The 21,207-nt window shown below is 36.4% G+C and overlaps 1 long non-coding RNA gene across 1 annotated transcript; it reads left to right on the forward strand.

Annotated features, from left to right (window-relative positions):
- The first annotated feature begins 8,819 nt into the window (after window positions 1-8,819).
- On the forward strand, window positions 8,820-15,589 carry LOC104912940. The gene is made up of 4 exons (XR_795024.3): window positions 8,820-8,967; window positions 9,821-9,903; window positions 11,312-11,429; window positions 14,844-15,589. It is a non-coding gene; the product is annotated as an uncharacterized LOC104912940 (long non-coding RNA).
- Window positions 15,590-21,207: the final 5,618 nt, after the last annotated feature.

A 21,207-nucleotide genomic window follows, 5' to 3' on the forward strand; every position in this document is an offset into this window, starting at 1 on the left:
GGGGGGGGAAGAAAGAAAAGGAAGAAAAAGCTTAGTGTACTGTGGAGAAGTTATGAAGAAACAGAAGATAAGTCTGAAAGATGTTGCATGTTCCAGGCAGGAAGTAGGCCTGCTTGGAGAGGGGTGCAGGATTTCTCACCATGCAAATGCAGACATGTTTTGTTTCACACTTTGCCTTGGTTTTGAAGGCAATTAAATTAAAGATGGGTTTTTAGAGATTGATACTGTGTTGTCCATGTTACTTTAATGCTCACTGGTGTACCTTTTCTGCTCTGTACTTTTTAATGACTGGATGTTTTGAGTATTGATTAATTTTGCTTCCATGTTGCATATTGACTGTAGACTTGAGTTCTGCGAAGAGTACTAAGAATGCTAAGAATACTACTTACGAATACTGTTGAAAATGAGCAATTTTATTGTACCCATCCCTTTTTTCAAAGGCTTAACTGCTTGCTTTTCAACAGATCAAAAGTGCAAACAGCTTGTAATTATCATCATATCTTAATAAAAGCCCTTCTTTCTTTTCACAAATCTGTTTAATAAAAATTAATCTCTTCTTTCTGCTGTTATCTAAGCTACTTGCAGTTGATTGCTGCACCTCTACTCTTCAGGGCTGTCCTCTGAGAATATGGGTATCAGGTATCAGCTAAAGCTGCTTTGTGACAGCTGCTGGTAGAGTTCCTGGAAATTACTGAAACTTCTAGATTACAAAATTTCTTTCCAGCCTACCACTAGAAGTTAGTTTGGTGCATTCTTTGAATGAACATGCATCTAAATGAAGAGGTCAGTGAGTTTAAGGAAGTGTAATGTATTTACTCCTTCAGACTCCCTTGTACTGAATGTGGGCCTGCCTAAATTTAGTACACCTGTTAAAGGAAAAAACAGCTTCATAATCCCTTTGGCCATGTATGTTTTCAGAAGATATCTATGCACAATTGTATTATTAGAAGTACTGATAGTAACAAAAAAAGACTTCTTTGCATAAATAAAGAAAGGCATTAATGGCACCATCAAACTGATCTTTTCTTCATTAGCAGAGAGCTACGAAATGACTATAAATCAAATCAACTATAACACAAGCTCTGCTGAGATCTAATTATACTCATCTAGATGCAACATTTGTGTAGTCAGAGCAGTTTTTCATTCTATTTATTTGTGCTTAACACTATCTCAGACTTGGAAGTCTGATATTTCAAGTGAAGTCATACTATACATTTATAAGATCGCATCTAGCAGCTAGTAGAATTTGTATTATCCAATTCCTTAAAGCATTTTCTATTTGGGATTGTTACTGGTATTGGGATACCAGAAATTGTAACTGTAGAGGATTAGAAGTTGGCAGACATGGATGGTTTATGATATGCTGTTTTTTAAAATAAACTTAATTTTTGTAAATTGACATAAGTTTCAAATGAACTTATTAAAACTATCTTAAGGAAACAGAGAATTACAAGTTCAGATAGGATTGGTTTGTGAACACTCATTATTTCAGCAATCTTATATTATAACCCGGTGACAAAATAAAGATGTTCCAACTCCTGACCTCTGTGTCATGGAAGAATGCCAGTAACTTACAAATTCCCTGTATCTGCACGCAAATAAAGCTCATTTAAAATTTGGACCTATTTTACATATCATTTTCTTAATCTTGGGGAGTTGGGGATGTTGGTAGTTTTTATTTGTTTTCTGGATCTCTTGAAAGGGAAATAAGTAAATTTTTTTAAAACCAATGTCCTAGGGTTTGGTAGTTCTTTTCAGGAGGGTTGCTTTTAGGAATGCAAAGCTCAATTTACTTACAATTTACTGTGGGAAATATCTATCAAATATGATTTCATACTGCTGTAGTACTCTTAATCTTCACTACTACCATATTTGCAATAATAAAAACCTAACAGAGCCCAATCATGATTAATTTCCTTTTCTGTTTTGACATTATAAAATAACAGTAATGAATTCCAAGTGCATATATGACCCTCACAGTACTGCTAGAGGGAATTTTGTAATACTCTTTGATCAACTTCTCAACTGTAATGTGTTAATAGATTTTTTGAGTCTGTGTAATTCCTGCAAGTACTTCTCAGTCACATTTTCTGAACCTATTATATTAAGTTTTTAGCTAAACTTTCTTCTTTCTCAAGTCCTACTTGTAAAATTCAATAAATATACTTCTAACTGGAATTATTGGCCTACAGGTTATTATTTTGATATGCATTGTCTGTTAGAGCCAAATCATATTCTATCTGACTGCCAAGAAAAACCTCAAGCGGCGCTTTCATATATATGTATTGGCTGACAGTACCAAACCCAGATGGCATTTTTGGGCCATGTATAAGCCTAAAAAACATCTTTTCCACATTGAGCTTTGAAAGTATGGCATCTATATGCCATCTTAAAACTCATTTTTATCTTTTTTTTCCCATTTTTTATATAATATCATGGAACAATTCATATCCAAAGCTTTTGATTTTATGAAAGCAATAATGAAAGAATTTTATAGTTTATAATTACCTTTTCTATATATCTGTATATATTCTATATATCTATGTAATCTCTTTCCAAAAAAGTAACATAGCAATGTTGTTCTTTTTCTAATGAAAAGAACATTCCACATTCAGTTTGTTTTCCTGTCACTGTTGCTATTTGCTATCTTTACCAGAAGTTTTACCAGAGGAACAGTTATTGGTTGGACCATCTGAAACCAAACTAAAGAAGAAGAAATGTTCACCGTTCTATTTCTGATGTTCCTAATTCTGCAGGCCACTAGTTGTGAAATACAGTATCTTTTATGTATGCAGTATTCATGCAAACAGTAGAATAACAAGGCACATACGGCTGTTCTTATCAAATTCATTTTGAAGTTCTTTGATCTGCCAAGTCTTAACTACAGCAAATTTGCATAATTGAGAGGGTATTTTAAAACGTTGTTAGAATTATTCTCTCTACTGTTAACATTCCAGTATGTTGTTAAAAGATAGCAGAATAATAATTAGCGTGTATTCAGTGCTTTTTACTTCTACACTCCTCAATTTGCCTGTAATCTTACAAGAAATATTGTTAAATTAACTAAAAGGAATAGCAGTTGCCAAAATGAGCATAAGTATTGGGTCTTACATCTTCCGTTAACATTTCCACAGACCTTTCCTCTCTGAGAAGCAATTCAAATGCAACAGCTTTTTATATTGAATGCATTTTATGATCAGATTAGGTTCTGGTGTAAATCTGGGAGAGGTAGGTAAATTAATTTCAGCCGTGTGCTCTGATCCTGCAACCTGCCTTTTCCTTGTTTTTTCTCTTGGAGTTTCTATTTTTCAGGAGTTGCAGCTCCATGTCTGTATTTCCAGGTTTTCATTTGCTTCCAGGGATCTTGTAATATTTTTCTGAGAAAGGATTCAGCTGAAAAAGTTCAATCAAGAATACCTGGAATAAGCTAGAGTCCAATAGCAGAACTTGAGCATAGAGTAAATTAAAGCTGTTCTTGGCATGGTGGAGGTGCATGAGCTGAATCTAACAGTTCTGACCATGGCTAAACTTCAGATGTGACATTTTTGCCAGCTGTTGTACTTCTTAAATAGCTATTTTTCTGTGTTTTATTGAAAAGGCTACTTATTCAGAAAGTTTGATTCCATTTATTTTATTATCAACTGAATTTCTTAGAATTAATATCCTTGTGGGCTCAAAATAACATAAATTGGAACAAATTCTTTATATAGGGCAGCTGGTTAATTTACTGAAGTATTTTGAGAAACTGCACAAAGACAATTTCATGCCATAGCACCAGCACGAGAAGCATTTTACATCTGTTATTAGAGAGTTGCAAAGGCTGAATAGCTCTGTAGAAACATCATACCATGAACAAGCTACCTTTAGCTATCACCTTCTTTTTATTCGGTTTTCTCTCTGCTACCTTTTCACTACACTCCAATTTTTCTGTCTTTCTGCTTTCTTTCTCCCTCTGCCACGCAACATCTGAGCCCTCAAATACCTTAACTTTCTCTCCTTTGTAGGCGAGAAGCCTTGAAGCTTGTCTGTCTGCAGCTTTGCAGTGACAGATAGGACTGGCAGCTCTGCACTTCCATAACCTGAGCAGGACTTGGCTGACTCTTTGGCATGCTGACTAGGTAGACAGCTGAGGGAAAATACAGCTCTCTATAGATATTTTTGTGATAAGGGCACCTCTGGCAGAGAGGGCCTGTTATAAAAAGCTTTTTGAGATGTTGTTTGATGTATGTAGCAAGCACATACCAAACAAGGCTGGAGCATCAAGGTGATATGTATTTGTGTTTTGTCTGCAGCTTCTGTTATGGACTTCTTAGTTTTCTCTCTTAAAGTTAAAATAGGTGTATATATGATTTTATACTTAGTAAGGGTTATTGTTGCAGTTTGTATCTACCAAAAATTTTATGAATGTTGGCCAAGAGCCACAGAACAGTAAATTCTTTGTGTTTACTCAGAAATGAATATTCATGACTATCCATTACATTATTCTGTGAACACCTTTGTTGGGCTGCTTATATGGATCAAGTCATAATTTGCTTAAGCAGCTGGCTGAAGTTCCATGCTCTGATAAATACTGCAACTCATTTTAGAGCTCTGGTTTTGTTTAAAGCTTCCCATGACAGAAGGAAGGATAAGTCCTGGATAAGTCCTGCCCTTCTGGCATTATGAAATCTGTTTACTCTTTGTTGTTGCATTGTGTTCTCATGTGTCTCAAAAGCAATTTGTTATGTAGAATTCTACCATATAGAATATGGTATAGATGGAAATACCTCGAGTCGTTTAATAATTGAATATCTGAATTCTGTTAGGAGATATTTTGGTTGCTATAGATAGAGACGACTGTAGTATGTTTTTCTATATAACTTCTTTTTGTATAGAAACCTTTCTTGAACTCTTAATAATGCATGCAGTATTATCAAACTTGAAATATTCAGGTGTTATAAATAAGACAACTTTACCCTGTGCGAAGGGTTTGAATATCAATAATATGGTCATATAATTTTTGCTTTTCTTAAAAGGTTGGTTATTCTAGCTTTACTCTGTAATTTTGTGGTGAAAGTTGTTATTATTGAAGACATGTTCCAGTATAATTGGATCATTGGTGCTTGGGCTGTCAGAAGTATCACAGATGTTAGCAGCACCGGAGGCATCTAAGTTGCAAATACACATATTCCATCCACTTCTGGAACTCCAGGAAAAAAAATATTGTAGAAAAAGGCAAAAGATGAAGTGCTGTGCTCATGTAGAATTTCCTTAGCAAACACCCAAGTCACAAGAAGGAAATATCCTCAGCGCTTCAGAAGCTCAGGTCGCCATTCTGCGTATCCCTAACCAAAAAAGGAGCTTTTACTCCACTGTATTTCTTTGTTCTCTCATCAGCAGGCTACAACTCCAAAGGCAGTAATAAGGGAACTAAAGTAAAGCTTTCCGTGAGAGCTGAGGAATTTTTCCAACTGTTTGAAAGCTTTCCAGCTTGTTTAGGTGTTTTGGTGGCTGCCAGAAAAGATGTTTTCTGCAATAAAGTGTTTGTTTTTGATCAGAAAAGCCACCTAAATTTTTAAGGGGTAAAAAAGAATATGCCTAAAACTAAGCAACTCTTACATTTTTGTAAGACATGCATGATTGGGATTTTTTTTTACAAGTTAATACATCACAAATACTATTTATAGTATTAACAGTTACTATTTATATACATATGTATATAACAGACTTTGACAAATACATCATTTCTCCAATTAGAGGAAACAAAGTAGTATTTTCTTGTATGAAAATATCTTTGGCTATTCAGTCCTCTAATAGATCAAATGTGGGGGACTTTTGAAAGCCTAAATATTTTTACTATATTTTAAATTAATCTGAATGGTTTTAATAATTTGTATCTGTAAGTGAAGCTTTGTAATTAAAGTTTAATAATTAAAAAAGAGAGAGAGACTGCAGATCTGAAATGGAAGCTTCCATTAGTTGGAAGTTTTTTTAGTGGTCTCATATATTCTGCTCTGTATTTCCTCAAAATGTGTTTAAACTGTTTGAAAAATATCAGCATTGTGCATCTAGCTATGTAGGTTCAACTGAGCTGCTTCAGATGTCCTGATTCACACATAATCAGTTCTGTTTAAAAAAAAAATAATAATAGCATTGCATCTACATGTAAATGCAATCACCTTCCATTAATAAAGTTCGATTGGTTGCATTTTAGCACTTACACTGAAGTCACCCTGAAGTAAGCTGTTGAGGACATTCAGCAAGTTTGTGTCAGCATAATGGAAATAGAAGGAATACGTCTTCATTCAGATATAACAGAACAAGTACTGTATGTGTTACAGACAATACACAATTCAGTATTCAGACAAGACTTTCAAAAGGTTAATGGTATGGACTGCTTCAAATTTTATATGCCAGACTTGGAAAATAAGGCGATAGATACGGAGATGACCAGAACTATTTTTCAATATCAACTTCGTGAGGCTTGGCTGCCTAACATTGTGAACTTTTTCATAAAAATTCAGACTGACAGGCTGAAACCACTGAAAACCATGTCTTAAAGTGGTGTGTTTTCTTACTCTAAGCTTTTTGAAGCAATGAACTTACTGACTTCTAATTTAAAATGAAAACATTTATGACAACACCATATTCTGAGTTCATAGCACATGATATATCTGAGTGCTTCCAGATAGCTTTCTTTTTAAGAAACGACTGCAAGAAAAGACTGTGTGTGCTGTTAGTAGGAAAATGTAAGTGTTGAATAGTCTTTAAAGGAGTATTAATGCACAGCATGTACAGGTGAATGCTGCTTTGTGTTTCTTTTTTTTTTTTTAAATCTTGTTTATAGTACCAGTTTTATTAGTCAAGTGAAGAAAACTGTGAAGCAACAACTCTTTCTCCATCTTGCTAACACTTCAGAAAGCTTAAGGAACAATCTTAATGTAAGCAGTAAATCCCACCCTCCTACTGAAGATGGAATGGTATTTTCAGATTTTCTTGGCATAAGTAGAAATCTGTCCACAATAATTTTACAACATAGCAAATATTAGAGTTGCAGTTCAAATTAAATTTGAAATATTTTCATAAGTAAATTAATTATTGGTAACTGCAAACTTCAGGTGGCTCTTGATTAAACATTAAAATAAATAAAGCAATAAATTGCTAACAGTAGTCTGTCACTTTTTAATTGTTGCTCAAGGTTTTTATGCTTCTCAGATAAACATTAGTCCTTTTTTATTACTTTTTGCAATTCTAAATGGAGTGTTTAAGTAACTACCAAACTTTTGTAGAAATTGATAGATGCAAGTGCAATAAAGCAAGAAATCATTTCAATGATCTCCCATATTTATAGTCAGTCGATTTTAAAATAAACTAGAACCTTCTACTTGCCATCCTCCCAAGTCCTGCTTAGATAACTTCTCCTCATTTTAAGGCAGATTAAATAAAAGTATTTGTGCTGTATAGTAGGAAGCATTTCTTTCTGACCTTTGCATATGATTCACTTACATCCTGAAGCATAAGATTTCATCATCCTTGGCCAAGTAGGCATAAGAACCAGTATCAGAGGCCATGAAATTATTCAGTGCTGTTAAGAATTCTAGTGCAGTATCTAACTCCAAACTCTTTAAAGGCTGACTGCACACACTGTATGACATTTTCTTTTATTTCCTTTAATTTAGTTGACATTCATTTCATTTGTATAATGAAGGAAAAAAGGAAGACCTAAGTTACAGTCTCCTTATAATCCTAGGTATTTCACTCAAAAGTCATGTGAAAAACCTTTCAATATTAAGTATTACACATTGTTCTTTTGGGAGAAGTCCTTCAGAAATCAGCATTACTGAAACAGTTTTTTACAGAAAATTCTTTGTAGGGTTACAGCGTGATAGAGTATTAGATATTTTGTTCGTTTTTAAAACAAAGCCAAAGTTAATGAGAAAAATTTGACATTCAGAAAATCCTGACACTGCTGTCATATTTAAAAACAGCAATAGCAACAAGAACAAAACCTGTCTACTGATCACGTAATTTGATTTGTGGTGCTGGAGTATCCTTTAAATTTCTTAGTCTGGGAAGGGCTGAATTCACTGTGGTTTTTGAGATGCTGATATCATGCTGTGGCGCCAGATCCCTTGCTAAGAAGCCTTCTAGGGAATGAACAAAGAATCCACAAAGGATCTGAATCAGTTTGCCAGACATTAAGATTACAATGTTTTTATTTAAATGGAGTAATTGGCCACCTTGGAAATGGCATCTTAGTGAACCTGTAGATAACTGCGTGCTTCTGTTTTCCTACTGTCTTTTCTGGAGGGAAAGAATGTTATTTTTATCATATAGTCTCTCATTTAGTTCTTCATAATTACATGCTCTGGATAGGATGTAACTTGCAATGGCTGTAATCCTGTCGTCATTAAATCAAATTATGATGTGAGAATTTGTTTATGAGCATTTTCTCAGCTGATTTTGTGACACAAGAAAAAACATTAATTACTGAATACTATTAGCAAGAGTTAAAGTGAACCTTCTCATGGTGAGTCTGGGCTTATGAGTAAATGGGGCAGTAAATGGGGAGGTTTGCTACCAGCCATGTCTAAATAAATATGAATAGCTTATTGCTCCTCAACTTGTAACAAATAGCAGTTTGACACAGAAAAGGTGCTTGAAAGAATTCTCTTACCTAGAAATCTAAAGTATTTAAGCAATTTACAATTAAGTGCCCATTAATAGTTAGGAAATGTGGGACTGAGACATTAAAAATTTTAAAAATCACACTTCTGTAATTGCCCCTGAAACGTGCTTGCATAGAAAGGGTTTTTTCAGAAAGCTTATTTTCTTATTTTCTTATTTTTTAATTTCATTTCAGCTGGACAGCTGAGCCAGTCAGCCCATTTTGCTCTCCAGTTGCCATACAATGTGCTGGGCTTGGGGCGTAGTGCTAACTTCCTTGATCATTTGTATGTTGGAATTCCTCGTCCTTTAGGAGAAAAGGTTGGTTAAAATTTATGATTCTCGAGTTAATATTTCTGGTATTATCTTTCATAATAGAAAAAATGGATAGGAAAATTGCTAATGATACTTATTTCCGAAGTATGAATATCAAGGTAAATTTGAATACAGAAAAGGGTTTGCCAAAAAAATACCCTGATACTTTGCACATCTGGTTTTTAAGTTGGGTGTAAGTTCCTATGCCAACAATAAAACTGAAAGATAACAGAAGCTGTGTATAAGCATTAGTCATATGAGGCTTGCTTACATGATAAATGTGTATTAGACCTGGTGGTCCAATTATTATGGTCTCAGCTGTAAGATTTCCCTGGGGCTGGTCTGTAAACTCACACAATCCTTTCTAGTTCAGTGCTAGCACCATGATCAATGTGACAGGAGGTAGAGGTTACTGCAATCGTCTAATCTTGAGGTGAAATGTAAAAGGGTCCTGACTGTTCACAGACCTTAAAAAAATCTGATTATATTGCTTTAAAAAAAATGAAGTATTTGTATCAGCGTATCCATGATATTCTGATTTGGATAATTGGTAAAATTCCTTTGTGAAACGGGTTCTTTTTTGTTCGCTATTATGTTGTTGCTTTGTATCTGCATTTTGAGCAGATATGTGTTTCATGTCAACAGCACTTCTCTTGCTTTAGACTTCCTTGTTGTTTTTAAAGTGCTTTGGAGCTTTCAGAATAAAATACTTACATAAATGCAAGGGAAAAAGTCACTTGAAAAAAAGCAGTCACTTCTGAGGGTTTTTTTTCCTTTTCCATATTTCAACAGAGAAAATACTTTGCTTTTAAGTGTGTTGGCTTGTTAGGAATTAACATAGCCTTTGTTTTACTTTCAGTCTGTAAGAAAACAAGAATGGACAGCTATCATACCAAACTCCCAGCTTATAGTCATCCCATATCCTCATAATGTTCCTCGAAGGTAACTTCATGATTTTGAATTGCATATCACAAAATTACATAATGCCTAATTTAAAATCTGTGTTCTTTTTTCTTCTCTTTTTTTCTTCTAAGTCATATAGAAAGTGACTCTAAAAGCAATAAAGGAGAGGGACTCAGTTCTGGTACTGTTGTTGCCACTGTGACTGGACAGAATATTTTTGAGTATTTACATATAATTTAATGTAGTAACCATAAGCAATCAGAATCTATTACCAGCTGAACTCCTGTAAATAATAACATATTTGCTGGATTTACTAGTTCTTTTTTTTTTTTTATTTTTTTACAAATTGTAAGCATGGTAATGACTGAAGCAAGCATTTTGGTTTCACCAAACATGCAATTTCTGCCCAGTTGTACATAAAAGCTTCAATTCAGCCCTTCTGAACACACTATCTGTTGCCATAGGTATGAATGTTTTCCTTAAGTAAAGGTGAAGAGGTTACTTATATAAGCTTTTTAACATTGAATTCATTTGGAAATTAAAGTGCTTGTCTCAGAAATCAAGCATGTTTCTGTCGCTGCTGTTAGAGAAAACATTAGTCACATTACAGCTGCTTTTTGCCGCTTGATCTACTAGTGAGGTCAGTTGCATTTATCATGCAGAAGTGATTCTGACATCAGTTTCAGCAGCTAATTTTACAGAATACTACAGAACAAATAACAGTTGAGAAGTGATGTGCCACTTGAGTTACTAATTAACAACCGCAGGAATAACATCTGGCAGATGGAGAAAATTTAGTTACAGCGGTAAGGTATTTAAAGGTATGCATTATGAAGAATTTTCTCAGTCATCCATAAGCTATTTCTGCTTTCTTTAGAGAGCAAGTTTATGGCCACTAAACTGTGGAGAATAGAATTCCAAAAGAATTAGGATTTCCTAAAAAAACACTTCTTAATTTATAATTCCTTTTAATACAAACATGCAGTTTCCTGTGAGGACTTGGTACTACCTCAGCAAAAAATACCATGCTGATAGCTTTCCCATGACAAGAAGTCTGAAGGATAAAAAGAGTGTTACTGAGCCTTGGGACCCCACAATTTTCTAGGGATGCCTTCCAGAAGTCCTTCAAGTGCCTCGTTTCGTTGCTTTCCAGCATTTTTCTGCCATAGCCAACTGCTGCCTACAACTAGGACAAAAGTTAGTCTCTGAGGATGCTCATAGCATTCCTGGATAAATAAGCTCAATTTCAGTGGCAATACTTGAAAAAAACTGTTATGTGTTTCCAAGTAGACACCATTAAGCTCCAGTACAGCCACTAGGTTTTTATGGACCAGGCTGCTACTTATCTCAATACTAGCAAGTTATTTTGATCTTCATAAATGAAATCTGTTTTCTACTTCCTAATTAAGGGTATTAACGTTTCCTTGGATTTTCCTCTTTTGTATAGCTGGAGTGCCAAGCTGTATCTGACCCCGAGTAACATAGTGCTGCTAACGGCTATAGCCTTAATTGGTGTCTGTGTTTTTATCCTGGCAATAATTGGCATATTACACTGGCAAGAAAAGGTAAGTTTAATTAGCTGTATTTTTCTATATTTTCTATGCTATTTAACATTTCCTTATATCTTATAGACTTGTACATCTTGGAACAGCTTTATATAATTTCTGACACAGACTGCATTAATTCCCTAAAGGTGTGGATTTGTCATTAATTTGGTATTTATTGCAAGCTTAAAAATTGGCATTGTTTCTACTTAAGCTTGAAGGCTTAAACTTGAAAAGGGAAATGAAGGAAAGGATTGATAAGCTTTTGCCATTAAGCTGTTATTGCCAACAAGATGAGAAGTTTTTGGTTCATATCTAAGCTTTCTACGTTGCAGAATTTTAAAAGTACAGTATTAGAAAAAGGGAACAGAAATTCAATTTACTTAGCTTGAGTTGCTGGTAATCTAAAAAGAGGAAAAACATTTCTTTTTTCTGTAACTATCTTTGCTGATTGCACTCACATTAGCATTCAAGAGTGTATAGGGAGACAATTGTGTGCATATTGGCTGCTTTGCTCTGTGTGTCTGAATTATACATGCAGTGTATAGAAATCTATTGATTTGAAGAAGCATTTTGAAAGGGGCCTTTCATGTCACAAAAGCAATGCATTCCCATTTTTCTTAACTATGCAGTTCACAATCATATCCAACTGGCAGGATTGCCAATAAATGCTACTGCATATCCAAACCATAATCTTAGCTGTCAAATAAAATTACCGCACATTTTGACATGGTAGAACTGTTTGTTATTTTGTGCTTGTGGAAATAAAATGACCTTGTTAAACATTCAGATAGGCTTTGCGCATGCTTCATGTTTAAATGTTACTTGTCTGTCATTCTCCACTCTTCAAAATGTTAAATATGGTCTCCAAATCACAGTGGTGCTGGGAATGTAACACACACAGCAAGGAAATACAAATTTTATGATGACTGTCCTTAACGTGTCCTAATGTACCAAGAAAGCATTGCTAAGTGATAGCTTGGACTGCCTGGGTTTAACTCTGTCCCCAAGATGTCTAAAGCAACAGGAGTAGAAAAAAAAATACGTTTGGTCTCTGAGTTGTGAAGGACTATGTATAATTCCATCTGGAGAAACTGAGATTTAACAACAGTGTTTAAAGCTTTCTTTGCTAATAATAATTTCTTTATTTTAATATAAAGAAGCAGTCAACCCAGAGCCATTTTAAGCCCCATTCATTAAGTGCATGTGAATAAAGCGGTGTTGGTCATGTGTTAAACTCCTTTGCAACAGCTGCATCTTGCACAAAATAGGCACAAATATTCGGTTAAATTGTGTATTTTTAGATTACTGTGTAAACAATTGTTAATTCCTATAATTTTCAAATGCCCTTCCCATTGGTTTTTACCTTCCCACTTTTAGAAAAAAGTGGTTGAGGTACAGAACAAGTAAAAGTCCTGACCAAGGCAGCATTGTGAGCCAGCGGCATGACTGGGGTTCAACACAAAAGTTCCCTGTTTGTAAGTTTACGCTCTGTCTTCTGCCTCTTCCAGTAATAAGAATACTGTTCTGCCTCAATGCTGTTTTCCCTGCAGACTTCTAGAGTACCTATCACAAAGAAGGAAAGGGGAAACACACTGGCAGCTGCAATCTCTTCTTTTTCCCCAGAGGATGTATCTGTATGTAAGCTGCCGTGCTTTACTCAGCAGTTAAAAGAAAGCATGTACTTTGACCTCTGCAGATAAGGAGCAGGAGAAGTCCTTTGTCTGCAATACTTCTTAGGCATTCAGCTGCCAGCCATTACTGTACTGTTTAAATAACTGTAGTATTTGGGGATACTATGTTGCTCTGACATTCCTTAGAAATTTTTGATCCATTACAAAAAAATGAATGGCTTTGAGTTATTAGTTTTTACTTTTCATACATCAGATGAAAGAGAAGCTGAGGAAGAATTGAAGCCATTATTCTATATTATAGTCTGCTACACTTCTTCTATTTTGATTCTTTTTAATTTCCTTTGTGAACTTGGGACTGGTCAGGTGAACAGTACGCATTGATGACAATCCTTGCTAGGGAAGTTTTGATGAGTTCATCACAATATCAGTTACCGACAAATTTTGAAGTCGTAATTTTTTCATGAAGCAGACAAGAAACGGAGTGAAAATTGCTTTCTAAGCGAGCCTGCATAACATTGTGGAATGTGACAAGCATTTTAATTTAGCAAAGTACGCCACTCCCCTTTTCCCACCCCATTTTTGACATTCAGAATACTACTAGCATTGAGAAAGACCCTGCCAAAAAGCCAGGCAGATGCATCTTAAACATCACTGACAGCCGTGCTGCTGCCACAAAATGCCATAAAATCCAATAGTTAAGTGACAGCTCGGCTGCTGCCACAGAACGCAGTAAAATCCATAGTTAGCCCACTGTCATACATAAACAGTGTGTGATGAGGAAATCTCTGGCCTTGAGCCAGAACAGATGACGAACTTTAATGGTAGAATACATGCACTGATTTCTACCAAAATCATCATGTATATTTATCAGCTTGGGTACAAACCTGAATGCCCACACAACAGCATACTGTAAAGGCTTATCTTCATTTTACTCATTCACCAAAAAAGAATGAAAGAAAAAAGTATAAGCAAGCTGAAAAAGCATTTACATTTGTTTTGCTGCATTTTCTTATACTGGGATTTATAGGGACTGTCTGTCATGAGAAAAACACCGGTTGCTCAAAAGGTTCAGTGTGCGCTCCAAACTCCTGAGAGAGGAGCTCTCCTCTTCTGTCACTGCTTTCAAACACAAGGGAGGCAGGGGGGAGAGAACGTGTTACAGCACCTTCCATGGGTTCTAGGTGCAATTTCACTATGCGTCTCTTCTCCAAGCACAATCCAAGCTGCTCTTTCAGCAGATCAATGTGTGTTCCACATCAGTAAGTGGGGGAAATATGTCCTCTCACATTTTCTGAATACAAAAACATGGAATAGTCCTCTTTTTTTTTTTTAGCCTGCTTGGTGCTGTTAATTGTTAGTTGGACTGCTATCTTTGTCTGAATTTGTGTTTAACATTTAAATTTAAAAAATCTAATTTTAAGTGTAACGTAGATGACAACATTTACAGTTAATCAAAAGTCTCATCTCACATTAGGCTAAATTCGTACACACCAGGAACCATCCTTCGGTTTTGAAATATTCCTTTCATAAAAGCATTATTAGAACAACAGAAAATAATGGGTCATAAATGCTAAAACAGCTGAGTATTAACAGCAGAAGCCAATTTTGAGTCGATTATTGCTATTACAAACTGACATCATTTAAAAGCTCATTATTGAGGCTTTTACTAAGCTTTTTGCCTTTTGTCAAATGAATGACTTGGAAAAAAAAATGAACCATTCTCTGACATTTGACAACATATTTCTGTAACAGCACTGCTCTGTACCCCACAAACTGCTTGCTTTTTTATTTTATTTTTCAGAAAGCAGATGACAGAGAGAAGCGACAGGAGGCTCATCGGTTCCATTTTGATGCTATGTGACATGCCTTAATATTTATGGAGGAGCTGCTGTTCGTTTGCTTAATTGAAATATTAAATTCTGGTTTGTAAAATGATTACTATGGAGAATACTGCTGGTGTGCTATTTGTAAATGTTGCATTATTTGGTATTTATTTGGAACGTATTAAAAATAGACCTGAATGTCTCTTAAAGCCTTCCAGAAAAAACTAAAACAAAAACAAAAAAAACTGTATATAATAGCATTTGGTCTTTATTTAACAGAAGTGTACATTAATTTTTCATAGTAAAAGGGATCATTTTGCATGTACCATTGTTTACATACCACCAGTTCTTTAGTAATATATTTGATAGAAAGCTGTGTAAATAAAGTTTAGTATTTTAGTGAGCAGAATACTTTGTACCACTGACATTGGTATTGTTATTTACACATTCCTGCAAAGTAAACTCCATTTCTGAAAATTAATCTTGAGCAGTTTCTCAGATGACATAATCATTAATTGATTGCTTAACCAAAATATTCTGTATTTAAACATTGTTTAAATTCATATGTGCAATTGCTAAAGAATTTGGGACTTGGGGAACTAAAAGAAACCGTCAGTGTTGGTGCTAGTTCAGTACTTGTGGGATAGATGGGTATTTATGTGTTAGTTCTAGAAGGATGATGACACATTAAAAAGAACTGAAGTAATAAAATGTATCAACGTGACACAAACTGCTTTTGTAATTATACCATAACCTTAGGTCTTTTAGAAAGGCCTAAGGACATGAAAATAACTTCTGTGGTTCTGCTCTTAGAAGAAAGGTGGGGGACTTTGTCTTTGGCTGGTGCTTGGGCTTTTTTAAAGACACAAAAAGAAGAATTTTGGAGGGGAAGGAGAATGAGGATTGACTCCCTAAAATTCATGATTAATAGATAAAATGTGCAGAGATTAAATAGCATAGGACACTCAGAATAAGCAGTGTCCAAATATCATAAGGCTGTAATAACTACAGAAGCAGAGGAGCTCAATTCTATATAAATGGTGATAATGTTACAGTGGCTCAATATAATTAAAATTCGGACAGAGTCTCTAAAAATAATCATGCTTGCATTTAATAGTTGTTCCTATATTCTCAGTGATATGAGTTTACATGATTTATTGTACATTCAAAGCTGTCAGCTTGCATTCCTAATAAATCCCATTTGATAAATTAGAGTACACTTCATCATCAAACTAAAAAGTGTTGTTCTTAGAGGCGGTCACCTCAGTAGAGATAGTGGTCAATGAGAACTCCTTCTCTCCTCCACCCAGGCACCTGTCCTGTAACCTTACATACATCTGTCAATACAGGAAGAGTAAAGGGAGAGCAGGTACAAAGCTTGAGCTGATGCAGTCCTCCCTGGAGCACTGTTCAAGCTATTTGTTACCACAGCAGTGCTGAAGTGACCCACTGTAACAGCAGCTCCAAGTCAAAAATCTGAAAGGTACTGAAAGGCTACTAAGTTGTGTAGTTTTTACAAGATACCTGTAATTGGAACTGATCAGATTCTAACAAAGCAGACTTTCAAATTACATTGCCCTTCGTTTTCAGGGAAGCGTATTTCCTTAATACACACCTTTAATATTTCTCTTAGAGTAGTCTGGAAAGGTGGATTATTTAGATAAATCCTTAAAGCTATTGTACTTTTTAAACCCCACTGCTAGAATTCTCTCCCATCAGCAAAAGTAATAACAGGTTTCATAATCAAGAGGAAGCGCAATCTAATGTGTTCTCTGTGTTTTTCGGATGGTTGGAGAATGAGGCTAAATGCATAATGCCACTCTGGCAGCAAAGTCATCTGCAGCCCTCTATCGCAATATAATAAACACACATTAGTCTCCTTATGTTTTTTTTTTTTGGAAAAATAATTAGGAATGAAATAACCTCATGCTGACATTTAAGCTGTTACCCAGTTAACGAAGCAATGAACTCAGTATCTCGTGCTTTAAGGTGGTTTGCATGCTCAGTAGTGCATTCTTACATCACTTCGTGTACAGTGCTTTCTTGGAGCTTTAATAGCTTTCTTATAATAAACTCTGACAGGTTGTAACTACTCACAGCTTGGCTTATAACACTCTATGCATACTATTCTGAATTAAGGCATTAAATAGTGTTAAACCTCTTGTTAAGGTTGTTACCCTTCTATCGGTAAGTTTTAGAAAGCAGCGTTCATTAGATCTTGTGTTTCCAGGTAGTCTTCAGTGTAGCTGAGAACTGAGAAACAGTTTTAACTGCATCCATTTTCAAAATACATCCACCATAATAGAGCCCTGGTAAGAAATGCTATTGGAAGGCTTCTTCAGTGTGAAATCTCACCTATGTAAAAATACTGTTGACATGCCAACTGACAGATGGCTGTTGAAATACCAGCTTGCTTTGTTCTCATTTTCCATGAGAAGCTTTAAGACTGAATCTTCCTACTAAATTTATCATTAATGCAGTATAATCCCCAACAAAAGAACCAACTCTTCTGCTGCAGATTAATAGGCATATTCTATATAGTGTGTTATCTCTCTAATGATGATGTGGCCATCTTTAGTAACAGAAAGCTGCTCTAAAAAGATTTGCTACAACTAATTGAAAAGTAATCATTATAAATGCACTGAGTCAGTTCAGGACTCCTGTAACTCCTTTCAGACAAGTGCCATTTACATAGAAGAGGAGAATTCAACCCTGTAAGTTTCTACTGCATTAGCGTAGAGTCATCAGAGCTTAGTTTTGTTGAAGCAGTGTAAAAATGCAAACTGCGCCAGCTTTAAAAGTACTGATAATCATAAGAAATATTCTTTAAAACCCAGAAAGTAAAATTATGCTTAGAATAATCACAGATATTGCAAGTAAACAGTATAAAGACCAGTGATTTCACAAAAGTTTCAGTAACTTGAACGCATTCTAAAGGAACAGGCAAATTCCAATAGGAACCTAAAATGGGATATGAGAAAGATGAGGATGAACTCTTTGGCAGGGTCTGTTGTGATAAAGGGGAAATGGTTTCAAACTGAAAGAGGGGAGATTTAGATTGGATGTAAGGAAAAGGTTTTTTAGAACAAGCGTGGCGAAGCATTGAAACGTGTTGCTGAGAGAGCTGGTAGATGCCTATCCCTGGAGATGTTTGAGGTCAGGCTGGGCCAGGCTCTGAACAATCTGTCTAGCTGTAGGCGTCCCCATTCATTGCAGGAGAGTTGGACTAGATGACTTTTAAAGGTCTGTTCCAACTCAAATGGTTCTCTGATAATTCTGTGATAAATATTTTGGTCAAAAACAGACTAACATCAAGAAATTGAGCTGTATTTCTTTAGGCTGCTGTGCTGTTTCAGTAGCCATTCTTTTTTTTTTTGGCAACTGGAATTTTGTATTGAGGCTGTGGTGATACTGGCTGCAGCTGCCACTTAGCAAGTATCAGCCATGCAGCGCAGTTATTATAATCAACTCCTGTTTTCAGTGAATAATGAAATCTCTTGCATGATCCCTTAAAAAAATACAAAAAAAAATTAAAAAAAAGAGATGCTAACCTTATTGCATGATTTAAGTTAGAATGTATCTACAGATCTCTCTAATACTTTGATATAATAATATTGCGTAGCAAATACAAAAATGGGCAGAAAACTTTCTGAAGACAATCAGTATTCTTAACAGATTATTAGAAAGTTTGCAATATTCTTCTCATCTCAGTAATAAATAACAGAAGTCAGTTATGTGTTCATGTATGATTACATATGATATCACCACAATAAGAGGTCCTTCATTTTCCATCATTTTCCTAATTAAAAATTATCCGTAGGTTGTTCCTAAAGTAACGAGCACAAAGAGCACAGTAACACAGTTTGATTGAGCAAATGCTCAGCTACAAAACATTATTGTTTAACATAGGCACCACTATTCACTGTGCATTTTCACCAGCCATGAACAGGAGCCTGCATGCTGTGCTTGTAAAAGTCCACACCAGTGGAAGTGACCACTGTCTTGGTTGTTGCTGGTGAAACACACCTCCCCCTGCCTTACTGTGCTCACACCCACTGTTTGGTCTCCTTAAACATTCAACAAGTGTCAGTGAATGTCAATGGGTGCCATTTTTTCAACATGGAGGATTTCAGTGACGCTCCTTTGCTTCATATGCATTTCCATGTCAGCCACCATTCTGTCAGACTGCCCCTCTGCTGCCATCTGTCACACGGCAGCAGCACGTAGTGGAATATTGTTGGGGAGGTTCAGCCTCTACTGACACACCACCAACATAACAAAATAGGAGGTATTACTTATGTAGCAGACCTTGTATAAAATTATCAAAAGCACCTAATCCTACTGACAAACATAATAACAGAACAGTTAAAATGTTAATCCAAACTTCTTTCCATAACGATTCACTTTTAGCATCTGTATTTTTGCAAATTCTTTTAAAAACAATACACAGGTGACCCCAAACAAAGCCAAAACCCGACTGCTGGGGAAGGCTGCTTGTGATGTGCAATCTGCTACTAGGGAGTAGCAAATACGTGAGGCAATATTAAAATTTAAGCTTCTAGGAGAACAGTAATTTAAAAGTTTTAAGGAAGGAAGAACTTGAATCAGAATCAGTTCTAATAATGGAAATGTGGAAATGTAAGCCTTGTTCAGGCAGCTATTAACTATACCAGAATGAGTGGCCTCATTGCCTCGCATGAACTGCTCCTACTCAGAAATAATGACAACTCAGTAGAGCAGCAGAATACACAACCGGTCATCCCAAAGCAGTTTTCAATCTTTGTTAACTCCAAAACTCACGTTTAATTAACTGAAGCTTAGTGCCAGCCTGACTTGATGGCACAGCATTTTCTTCCCTGGAAGCCAGCATCCTGCAGGCTCAGAAAATGGGAACTGAAAGTTTCTCTGACCTGTCACTAGTTCACTATATAATATTTTAAAGCACCACCTATAATGAGAACTGTAACAAGAGAAAGCAACAGGGATGTCCAGATAAGGAATTCTTCTGAAAGCAGCAGTAAATGATGGCAGAATGTGCCCAAACTTTCAAGCTAATGCTTATAGCCATGTCTCCACACTGACAGCTTGATGCAGCCCTGGGAAAAGAGAAGGCAATACTGCACTTCCCAAGTGTGTAACAGCTCTGTGTAACCTCCTCATGGACAAACTGGAAGTGGAACTTTCAGTTAAATACACTGTAGCAGAGTGGCTCTTAGCAGCTCCTGCCAACTTGTCCTGAGCACAAGACATTTTGATTTTTCCTCCTATTTTTTTCTGTGAAATAATTGACTACAAATCACTTCCTTGAATGCACATTCAGCTTGCGGCCTGAGAATCATGCTACTTCTCTCTTGTATCGTGAGTAATAAAAATACCTGAGCCAGATTTTGCCCTCAGCTCCACTGTGCATTCCAAACAAAAGCAACCCCAGCTCCCAGCAGTCTGCACAGCAGCACCATCCGTTTTCATTTTGTGCTCATGTACTGCAGAAAGGATAAAGAACTGTGCATGCTGCACAGAAATGGTAGAAATTATTGCTCTGTTAAGTATTTGCTAGGGTTGCTACGGCAAACATTTTCGTGAGCAGAGAAGAAAAATACAAAGCAGATCCACCTAATGAGGATATATCTTCATACAGGAATGTTCGCTGTGGAGTTTGCCGTTTCATCATACCACTATAAAAACACACGGTTATGAAGTGGGTACAAAGAAATCGCTTTATCCGTTGCTGGAATGCAGCAGCTATTTAGCAATTCATGGGAAAACGACCCTTTGAGGAGCAACTGGATCATCTCTGCTTGAAATTGAAAGGACAATTCGAGTAAGCGGAATAATGTAATTATGTAACTTGGGATTTTGCCACAGCATTGAGCTTAATACTTCATCAAGCTTCTTAGAACGCTGAAATGGATCTCTAATGCCCAGAAAGCTCCGGCCCTTTGTTTACAGGTCTCAGCTGCCCCTTCGGGCCGGCGCTAGGAGGACGGAGGGCCCCCGCACCCTCCACCCCCGTGCCTCCCGCCGCGCACCGGAGCTGGCAATCACGCCGACTCGAAGAGCCCGAACTGTTTAAGTGCTAAGCTGAAGCAGAGTGACCTTTTCTAACAGGATATGCTGACCTTTGAGCGTCGTAGGAAGAACTCATTCAAACACAAAGCACCAAACCACGAGGGAATCAGCTTCCCATCTCGCAACCACGTTCGAGAGCGGCCCTCTCTCTCGCGCAGCCGGAGCTGCAAGTTGCAGTTCTGCATCTATTGTTGTCAGTCGGATGGGTTCCACATCGCCCCTGCGAGGTCTCCGAGCCCCGGCCGCCCCGCCAGCCGCCGGGAGCTGCACAGA

The sequence above is a fragment of the Meleagris gallopavo genome, chromosome 13, assembly GCF_000146605.3.
Source record: "Meleagris gallopavo isolate NT-WF06-2002-E0010 breed Aviagen turkey brand Nicholas breeding stock chromosome 13, Turkey_5.1, whole genome shotgun sequence".
NCBI classification, from domain to species: domain Eukaryota; kingdom Metazoa; phylum Chordata; class Aves; order Galliformes; family Phasianidae; genus Meleagris; species Meleagris gallopavo.